Raw genomic sequence first — 10,737 nt, forward strand, 5'->3', positions numbered from 1 at the left:
CATGAATAGATATTGCCAGTAATGAGAATGAATTCTGAGATAGAGCTGCTACACATACCTTCAGTTCAGCTGTGCATAGTTGCTGAATTCAGAGCCATGCCCTCTTTCTACAGATAGTCTGAAAAATATTCTTATTCAAGGCGGCATAGATTCATATTAAAGGGCTTCACTCTTAGGTGCTGAACGGTGAAGTGCTTTGAAGTGAAATAATAATCTTTTATAATCCAAAGAAAACTTGACGCAATCAGAAAATCCAAATCTATTCCATAACTTCTGGTACCTCCACGCTTTCCTTGTCTATTTTTCACTGAATTATCCTTTGTACTTACAACATTTGCAGGTTCATACATAATATAGTCACCCCCCACATTACATTATTTCGGGTAACAAGGGACCACATTTATAAACGGTGGTCCAATAAGATTATAATACTGTATATTTACTGTAGCTTTTCTAGGTTTAGATATATAAATATTTACCATCGTGTTACAATCACCTACAATACTCAATACTGGAACATGCTGCACAGGTTTGTAGCTTAGGAGCAAAAGGTTATACCTTATAGCCTGTATGTGTAGTAGGCAATATCATATAGGCTTGTGTAAGTATGCTCTATGGTGTTCACACAATGACAAAATTGCCTAAAGGGACAATTATCAGAACATATCCTGACATTAAGCAATGCATGACTGTCCTTCAAAAATATGTGTTGAATTGCTTTTATAATTTCTGTTCCTTTCATTTTTCTTTTCAACTTTTCTCTTTGTACTTTTTAAGTTACATATTCTCTTAAAATACAATATTCTCTTTTACTCTTGTCCAGTTTCTACTGTAAATTTTTTTTCAATATTTTTAAAAGCTAGGCATAGTTTATATTTAGTGTGCTGGCTAAAAGTGTAGACTCTGGAGATGAAATATTTGGATTTGAATCCCAGCTACACCACCACTGGTTGTGTGACTTTGGACAAGTTACTTAATCTTTGTCTACAGTTGTTTTTTTCATTTTCAAAATGGAAACAATATTAACACTTGTCTAATAAAGCTAACGCGAGGACTAAATTAGTTAATATATGTATAACACTGCAAATGGTGCCTGGACACAGTAAACACTATTTAAGTGATACTAATAACAATAGTAGTTACTTATTATTATTTCTATGGTGATGTCTTAATTTGTTAGTCTTCACTGACTTTTTATAGTAACATATCTTTTGACCTCTTAAAAATTGAACCTCATATTATTAGGATTTCAACAAAAAGAGGTCTTTTTTTAATTGGTCTTAAATTTATTTCAGGTGTTTTTTTTTTTATAGACATGTAGACATTTCATTTAATCGCTCTAGATAATAATATATTCTATTTAGGTAACCAAATTGATTTCTAAAACACTTTGGACGCAAAGTCCACAAGATTTTTGTCCCTCCAAAGGAGTTTTACTTCTATTCCCAAGGTCAGTCTTCCATAACATGGGGAGACATCACCATAGTCTCTCCCCTTACTTCCTTTTATTCCAAAGATTCTGCCTGTGATGTAAGCTAGGAGTTCGATGTCTATATTAAGGGTTCTTCAGAGAGACAGAACCAATAGGATAGATAGATGATAGATAGATAGATAGATAGATAGATAGATAGATAGATAGATGAGAGAAGATTTATTAGGAGAATTGACTCATGGAATTATGGAGGCTGAGAAGTCCTACAATAGGCTGTTTGCAAACTGGAGACCCTGTGATGCTAATAGCGTAACTCTGTTCAAATGTGAAAACCTCAGAACCAGAAAAGTTGATGGTGTATTTCTCAGTCCAAGACCAAAGGCCTGGGAAACTGGGTGGCCCGTGGTTTACGTTCTGGAGTAGAAAGGCCAGAGAGCCTGGAGTTCCGATGTCCAAGGGCAGGAGAAGAAGACTCCCAGCTATGGCAGTCTCGTCTGGAAACTCACAAACTCAGCCAGGAGTACTGTTTTACCACTTCTCTAGGTATTCCTTAATACAATCATGTTGACATAGTTCTGCAGACTGCACAAGAAGCATAATGCTGTTGTCTGCCTCTGGTAGGGGTCTTAAAGAGCTTATAATCATGGCAGAAGGCAAAGGGAGAGCAAGCATGTCACATGGCAAGAAAGGCAAAAAACATTTCTTATACAAAATACCTATTATTCTCTCATCTGAAGTTGCTTGGCAAACTTTGACATAATCAATTTCTTATATGAATAGTTATATATATTTAAAGTCATTGTAGATATGGCCATAGAACTTTGGTCAATTGACGCCAAAGCATGTCACAAAACAAATTATTGTGCTATGTATTAGAGAATCAAAGATGTGATCTGAGCAGGTTTTATTAGCCAGAGGTGCCAGTTAGTATCAAATTAAGGTGCTTTTACAAACTGTACACTCCTGGGCCCATTCTTCAGACATTCTCATGTGGATATTTATTGTATAAGCCTTTGCCATATTTGATCTGGTGCCATCTCCATTTGAAGTATATATTTTTAAATTTAAATAATTTTTAATTGTTATGAGCACATATTAGATGTATATATTTATGGGCTACATGAGATATTTTGATGCAGACATGCAATGCATAATAATTGCATCAGAGTAAGTGGAGCATTTATCATCTCAAGCATTCATCATTTATTTGTGTTACAAACATTCCAATTGTACTCTTATAGTTACTTTAAAACATGCAATAAAGTATTGTTGACTACAGTTACCCTGTTATATTATCAACTGCTAGATCTTATTGATTAGATCTAAATATATTTTCATACCTATTAACCAACCCCACTTTCCTCCCACTTCTCAGCCTCTGGTAACCATTATTCCACTATCTCCAAGAGTTCAGTTGTTTCGATTTTTATCTCCCACAAATGAATGAGAGCATGAAAAGTTTGTCTTTCTATGCCTCGCTTATTTCACTTAACATAATGTCTGCCTTCCACTTTCATAAATGTTGCAAATAGCAGAATCTTATTTTTTCTGTGGCTGAAGAGTACTCCATTTTGTACATGTTCCCCTTTTTTTGTAATCCATTCATTTGTTGATAAACACTTAGGTTGATTCAAAATTCTGCTGTGAATAGCGCTACAATAAACATGGGAGTACAGAGATCTCTTTGATATGCTGATCTCCTTTTTTGGGGTATATACTTAGCAGTGGGATTGCTAGATCATATGGTAGTTCTATTTTTAGTTTTATGAGGAACACTGAAATGTTCTACATGGTGGTTCTACTAATTCACATTCCCACCAACAGTGTACCACCCACCAGGTTTCCCCTTTCTCCACATCCTCACCAGCATTTGTTATTACCTCTCTATTGAATGTAAGCCATTTTGACTGGGGTGAGATGATATTGTAGTTTTGATTTGCATTTCTCCATTGATCAATGATGTTGATGTTTGCCATTTTATGTCTTATTTTGAAAAATGTCAATTCAAATATTTCGCCTGTTTTTAATCACATGATTATATTTTTTCCTATAGAGTTGTTCAAGTTCCTTATATATTCTAGTTATTAATCCCTTGTCAGATAGGTGATTTACAAATATTTTCTCTCATTCTATGAGCTGTCTAAACTTTGTTTATTGTTTCCTTTGCTGTGCAGAAACTTTTTAACTTGATGTGATCCTGTTTGTCCATTTTTACTTTGGTTTTCTGTGCTGGTGTGGTATTATTCAAGAAATATTTCCCCAGTCCAATATTCTGGAGAATTTCCTGAATTTTTAAAATAGATTTGTAGTTTGAGTTTTTAGAGTTAAGCTGTTTGTGATGTTAACTTGATTGGACTGAAGAATGTAAAGTAGTGTTACTGAGTGTGTCTGTGAGGGTGTTGTCAAAGGAGATTAACATTTGAGTCAGTGGACGGGGGGAGGCAGACTCACCCTCAATCTAGGTAGGCACAATCTAATCAGCTGCCAGCTTGACTAGAATAAAGAGGAAGGTGCAAGAACTAGACTTTCTGAGTCTTCCAGCCTTCATCTTTGTCCTGTGCTGGATGCTTTGTGCCCTCAAACATCACACTCCAAGTCCTTAGGCTTTTGGGCTCTTGGAGTTACACTCGTGGTTTGCCAGGGACTCTCAGACCTTCAGCCACATACTGACGGCTGCACTGTAAGTTTCCCTACTTTCAAGGATTTGGGACTCAGGCTTATCTACTATTGACTTTCTTGTTCCTCAACTTGCAGATGGCATATTGTGGGCTTTCACCTTGTGATTGTGTGAGTCAATTCTCCTAATAAACTCCCTTTCATATATATATATGAAAGGATATATATCCTATTACTTTTGTTCCTCTAGAGAACCCTGACTATTACACTGTTAATTCTATTTGATATGATTTTTTATATGGTGAGTGCTAGGGGTCTAGTTTCATTCTTCTACATATGGATATCCAGTATTCTCAGCATTATCTATTGAAGGGACAGTCCTTTCCCCAATGTATGTTTTTAGAAGCTTTGTTGAAAATGAGTCCACTGTAGATTGATAGATGTATTCCTGCATTCTCTATTCTGTTCCATTGGTCTGTGTGTCTGGTTTTATGCTAGTACCATGCTGTTTTAGTTACTATAACTCTGTAGCATAATTTGAAGTCAGGTAATGTGATTTCTCCCATTTTGTTTTTGTTGCTCATGGTGACTTTGGCTATTCTACCTCTTTTTTTGTCTCATACAACTTTTAAGATTATTTTTTCTATGTCTGTGAAAAATGTCATCGGCATTTTGATGAGGATTGCATTGAATCTGTAGATTGTTTTGGGCAGTGTGAACATTTTAACAATATTGATTTTTCCAATCCACAAACATTGAATATTTTTTCCATTTTGGGTGTTCCCTTCAATTTCTTGCATCAATGTTTTATAGTATTAATTATAGAGATCTTTCACTTCTTTGGTTAGGATTATACCTCAGAATATTATTGTATCTGTAGCTATTGTAAATAGCATTATTTTATTTATTTCTTTTTTGAATTTTTACTGTGGGCATATAGAAATGCTACTGATTTTCGTATGCTGTTTTTGTATCCTGCAACTTTACTGAATTTGTTCATTAAATCTAGTAGTTTTCTTGTGGAGTATTTCAGTTTTTCCACATATAAGACTATATTATCTGGAAACAAGAATAATTTTACTTCTGTCTTTCCAATTGGGATTCCCTTAATTTCTTTCTCTTGAGTAATTGCTCTAGCTAGGACTTCCAGTAATATGTTGAATAACTGGTGAAAGTGGACATCCTTCTCAGGTTCCAGAGCTTTGAGGAATGACATTCAGTTTTTCCCTAGTCAAATATGATACCAGCTGTGTGACTATCATATAGTATTCAGTATGATACTGTCTGTGTGACTATGTTATATGGCTTTTATTATGTTGAGGCATGTTTCTTTTATACCCACATTTTCTAGGGTTTTTATTATGATGGGATGTTAAATTTTATTTTTCTTGTCCTTCATTCTTTTGATATGATGTATCACATTGATTGGTGTATGCTGAACCATCCTTGCATCCCTAGAATAAATCTCACTTGGCCATGATGGATAATCTCTTGAATATGTGGTTGAATATGCTTTGCTAGTATTTTGTTGACGATCTTTACATCAGGGTTCATTGGGGATATTGGCCTGTAGTGTTCTTTTCTTAATGTGTCTTTGGTTTTAACATCAGAATAATACTGGACTCATAGTATGAGTTTGGAAGTATTCTTCCTTCTCTGTTTATCAGAATGGATTAAGTAGAATTATTTTTAGTTCTTTATTAAATATTTGATATATTTCAGCAGTGAAGCCCTCGAGTCCTGGGCTTTTCTTTGCTAGGAGATTTTTTATTACAGCTTTGATCTCATTCTTTGTTATTGGTAAATTCAGATTTTGGATTTATGATTCAATCTTGGTAGGTTGTATGTTTATAGGAATTTATCCATTTCTTCTAGATTTTCCAATTAATTGACATATAGTTGTGTATAGTAGTCCCTAATTATCCTTTGAATTTCTGCAGTATCAGTTGTAATATCTCCTTTCTAAACTATCCTTTTATTTATTGGGATCTTCTCTCTGTTTTCTTAGCCTGGTTATACTTTTCTTGATATTTTTTATTATCCAAAACCAATTATTTGTTTTATTGATTTTTGTATTTTCTTATTTGAATTTCATTTATTTCTTCTCTAATCTTTATTATTTATTTTCTTCTACTAGTTTTTGGTTTGGTTTGTGTTCGCTTCTATAGTTCTTTGAGATCCATTATTAAGTTATTTATTTGGTTTTTGATGTAGGCACTTTTTGCTATAAACTTTCCTCTTTATACTACTTTTTTGTATCTGACAGATTTCTGTATGTTGTGTTTCTGTTTTCATTTATTTCAAAAAGTTTTTAAAAATCCTTTATTTCTTCATTGACCTAATGGTCATTCAGAAGCAAATTGTTTAATTCCCATGTGTTTATATATTTTGCAATATTTTCTTGGTATCGATTTCTAGTTTTATTCCATTATGGTCAGTGAGGATTGTTAATGCTATTTCTTCTTTTTCTTTTTGAATGTTTAAAACATGTTTTGTGGACTAATATTGCCTTGAGAATGATCCACATCCTCAGAAGAAGAACATGTACTCTGTAGTCATTAGATGAAATGTCCTGTAAATATCTATTAGGTTCATTTCATCTATAGTGCAGATTAAGTGTGATGTTTCCTTATTGATTTTCTTCCTGAATTTCTGCAATGCTGAAAGTGGGATGTTGAAGTCCCCAGCTATTATTATATTGAGGTCGATCTCTCCCTTTAATCCAATAACATTTGCCTTATATATCTGGGTGCTCCAGTGTTGGGTGCACATATATTTTCAATCATTATATCCTTTTGCTGGATTGAACTGTTTATCATTATATAATGATCTTCTTTGTCTCTTCTTAAATGTTTTTCTGGAAATCAATTTTGTCTGATATAAGTGTAGCTATTCCTGCTCTTTTCTGGTTTCCATTGGCATGGGATATCTTTTTCCATCCCTTCATTTTCAATGTGTGACTTTATAGGTGAAATATGTTGTAGTCAACAAATTATTGGGTCTTTTTTGTTTTAATCCATTCAGCCACTTTTTATCTTTTGATGGAAAAATTTAGCCCATTTGCATTCAACATAATTATTGATAGGTAAGGAATTAGTTCTGCCATTTTTGTTACTTGGTTTTTGATATTTTGTGCTCCTCTCTTTATTCTTTCTTTCCTGTCTTCCTTTTAGTGAATGTGATTTTCTCTTGTTTTATGGTTTGATTTATTGCTTCTTATCTTTTGTGCATCCCTTGTAGGTTTTTGACTTAAGATTGCCATGAGGCTTGCAAAGAACATCTTATAACCCATTATTTTAAAGTTATGACAACTTAGCACGGCTTGCAAAAACAAATTTATGAATAAGAAAAGAGAAAACTAATACAAATTTCAATTTAACTTAATCCCCCAGCTTTTTTACTTTTTTATATTTATATCTGTTTATACTGTCTATGTCTTGAACATCATTGTTATTACTTTTGATAGGTTCATCATTTAATCTTTCTGATCAAGATAGGAGTAGTTTACACAGCACAATTACAGAGTTAAATATTCTGTTTTGGCCTGTGTACTTACTATTGTCAGTGAGTTGTTTACCTTCAGATTATTTCTTACTTGCTTGTTAATGTCCTTTTGTTTCAGATTGAATAACTTCCTTTAGAATTTCTTGTAGGACAGGTCTTACATTATTGAAATCACTCAGTACTTTTTTTTGGTCTGGGAAAGTCTATATTTATTCATGTTTGAAGTATATTTTTGCTGGATATACTATTCTATGGTAAGCATTTGTTTTTCTTCAGTGATTTAAAAATATATCACTCTGCTCTGGCCTATAAGATTTTCAGTGAAACTCAGCTGCTGGAAGTATTATATCTTTGTTTTGTGTTTTTGCTGTTTCTTTTCTGTTGCTGCTTTCTGGATCCCTTCTGTACCCTTGACCTTGATAGTGTGATTATCAGATGTCTCAGGGTAGTCTTATTTAGGTTAAATCCACTTGGCGGCCTATAAGCTTCTTGTATTTGAATATTTGTATCTTTCTCTAAATTTGGAATGTTCTTTGTTATGATCCCTTTGACTAACTTTCTATCACAATCTCTCTCTATCTCCTCTTTACAACCAAAAACTCTTAGATTTGCCCTTTTGAGGCTATTTTCTAGATTTTGTTGGTGTACATTATTATATTTTTCTTTTGTGTCCCCTGTATATTTTCAAGTACCATGTCTTCAAGATCAATTATTCTTTTTCTGCTTGATCAGTTCTGCTGTTGGAATACTCTGATGCATTCTTCACTATATCAATTGCATTTTCAAGCTCCGGAATTTCTGCTTAAAATAATTTTTTAAAAAACTTCAGTCTCTTTGCTAAATTGTATATAATAGTATTCTCAATTTCTTCTCTTTGTTATCATGAATTTCATTAGGCTTCCTCAAAACAGCTATTTTAAATTCTCTGTCTGAAAGATCACATATCTCTATCACTCCAGGATTCCTCATTGGTGCCTTATTTAGTTTGCTTGGTGAGGTCATGTTTTCCTAGATGGTCTTGAAGCTTGCAGATATTTCTTGACATCAGGGCACTGAAGAGTTACATATTTACTATAGTTTTCACAGTCTGGGCTTATTTGTACCTTTCCTTCTTGTGAAGGTGTTCCAGGTACTCAAAGGGAATTGAGTGTTGTGATCTAAGTCTTCAGTGTCTGCAGCCATATCTACATTAGAAGGCACTCACGGCCAGTATCACTGACTCTTGCAGACTCCTAGAGTTACTACCTTGATGATCTTAGGTAAAATCTGAGAGAATTCTCTCGATCACCAGGCAGAGACCCTTATTCCCTTCCCTTACTTTCCCCCAAACAAATAGATTCTCTCTGTGCTGAGCTTCCTGGAGCTTGGGGAGGGGTGACACAAGCACCTTTGTGACCACCAGCACTAGGACTGCACTGGGTCAGACTTGAAGCCAGCACAGCACTGGGGCTAACCCTAGGCCAATGGTGACCACTGTCTGACTATCACAAATGTTCACTTAAGACCCAATAGCTCTTCAGCCAGAAGGTAATGAATCTAGCAATGCTTGTGTCCTTCTCTTCAGGGTAGAAAGCTAACCACCGCCCGCCACCCACTCCCACCCCACTCCCAAGAATAAGTCTAGAAATGCCATCTGGTAGCCAAGGCTCAGAGTCAGGAAACTTAGGAAACTACTTCATGCTCTGTTATTCTGTGGCTGAGCTGGCACCCAAACCATAAGACAGAATCTTTTCCACTCTTCTTCCTCTTTTCCTCAAGCAAAAGGGGACTATCCCCATGACCACTACTGCCCCAGGCCCACAGCAAGTACTGCTTCTCTACCACTGATGTTCACTCATGGTCTAAGGACCCTTCAGCTAGCTTGTAGTAAATGCTGCCAGGCCTGAGTCTCTCCCTTCAGGGCAATGGGATCCCTTCTAACCAGGGTGAGTCCAGAAATGCTTTCTAGAAGCCAAGGCCTGAAATCAGGCAACCCAGAAGCCCACTTGGTGTTCTGTTTTACTATGGCTGAGCTAGTACCTAAACTGCAAGACAAAGTCTCCTTTACTCTTCCCTCTCCTTTACCCAAGCAGAAGGAGTCTCTTTCCATAGCCACCACAACTGGGAATATGCTGGGTCATACCAGAAGTCAGCACAGCCCTGGGGCTCACCCAAGGCCCATGGTCCTACCTGACTACCACTGATGCTTATTCAAAGTCCAAGGGCACTTCAGTCAGCAGGTGATGGATCCTGCCAGAAGTGGGTCCCTCCCTCTAAGGCAGTAGGTTCCCTTCTTGCCTAGCATGTGCCTAGAAATGTAATCTGGGAGACAAGGCCTGAAACGTGGGTCTCAGGATGCTGCTTAGTGCCTTATTCTATTATGGATGAGCTGGTATCTAAATTGCAAGACCAAGTCCCCTTTACTCTCCCTTCTCCTCTCCTCAAGCAAAAGGAAGGAGTCACTCCAGAAATTGCAAGCTGGGATTGTGGGAATGGTAATGTAAGCATTCCCTTGGCCACTCAGGCTAGTGTCTCACTAGGTCATGTACACCTCATGTCAATTAGCTCTGAGCCCACCACTGTACCAGGACTTGCCAAGGAATTGCAGTTCTTGTGGCACAGACTATTTTTTAAGTTTATTTAGAACCCCAGATCACTTTAGCCTGTGGTGGAAGGGCTAGCCAGAACTCAGGTTCTGACCACTGGGATGGATGATTCCTTTCTAGCTAGGGCTGGTCTAAATGCTCCCTCGGTGGGTGTTGGCTGAATTCTGCTGCGTGTTGTATTCCACGGTGACAGGCAGCACAGAGTTCCAATGCAAATTCTCGCAATAATTTTGTTCTCTCTCCCCCAAGCACCCAGATTTTCTCTCTGCGCCATGCAGCTCCTGCTAGAGGAAGGGAAAGGAGTGATGTTGTCACTTCAGGACAGTCTTTTCTACCTTCTTCAGTGCCTCTTTTCTTGCTGTGATGTTAAAATAAGGTACTGTGAGTACTCACCTCATTTTTGCTTCTTATGGAGGTGATTTCTTGTGTGAATAGTTGGTCAAGTTGATGTTTCTGTGGTGGGAACAATTGCTGGTGGGTTCTATTTGATCATCTCATTCTGTTTTTATTCCACCAATTGGAACAGTTTTTAAAAATACTGTGTGATTTAGAAAAACCCACTTTACTTTTTCTACATATAGTGAGGCCATTTCACCAATA

Source organism: Theropithecus gelada, chromosome X (assembly GCF_003255815.1).
Source record: "Theropithecus gelada isolate Dixy chromosome X, Tgel_1.0, whole genome shotgun sequence".
NCBI lineage: Eukaryota > Metazoa > Chordata > Mammalia > Primates > Cercopithecidae > Theropithecus > Theropithecus gelada.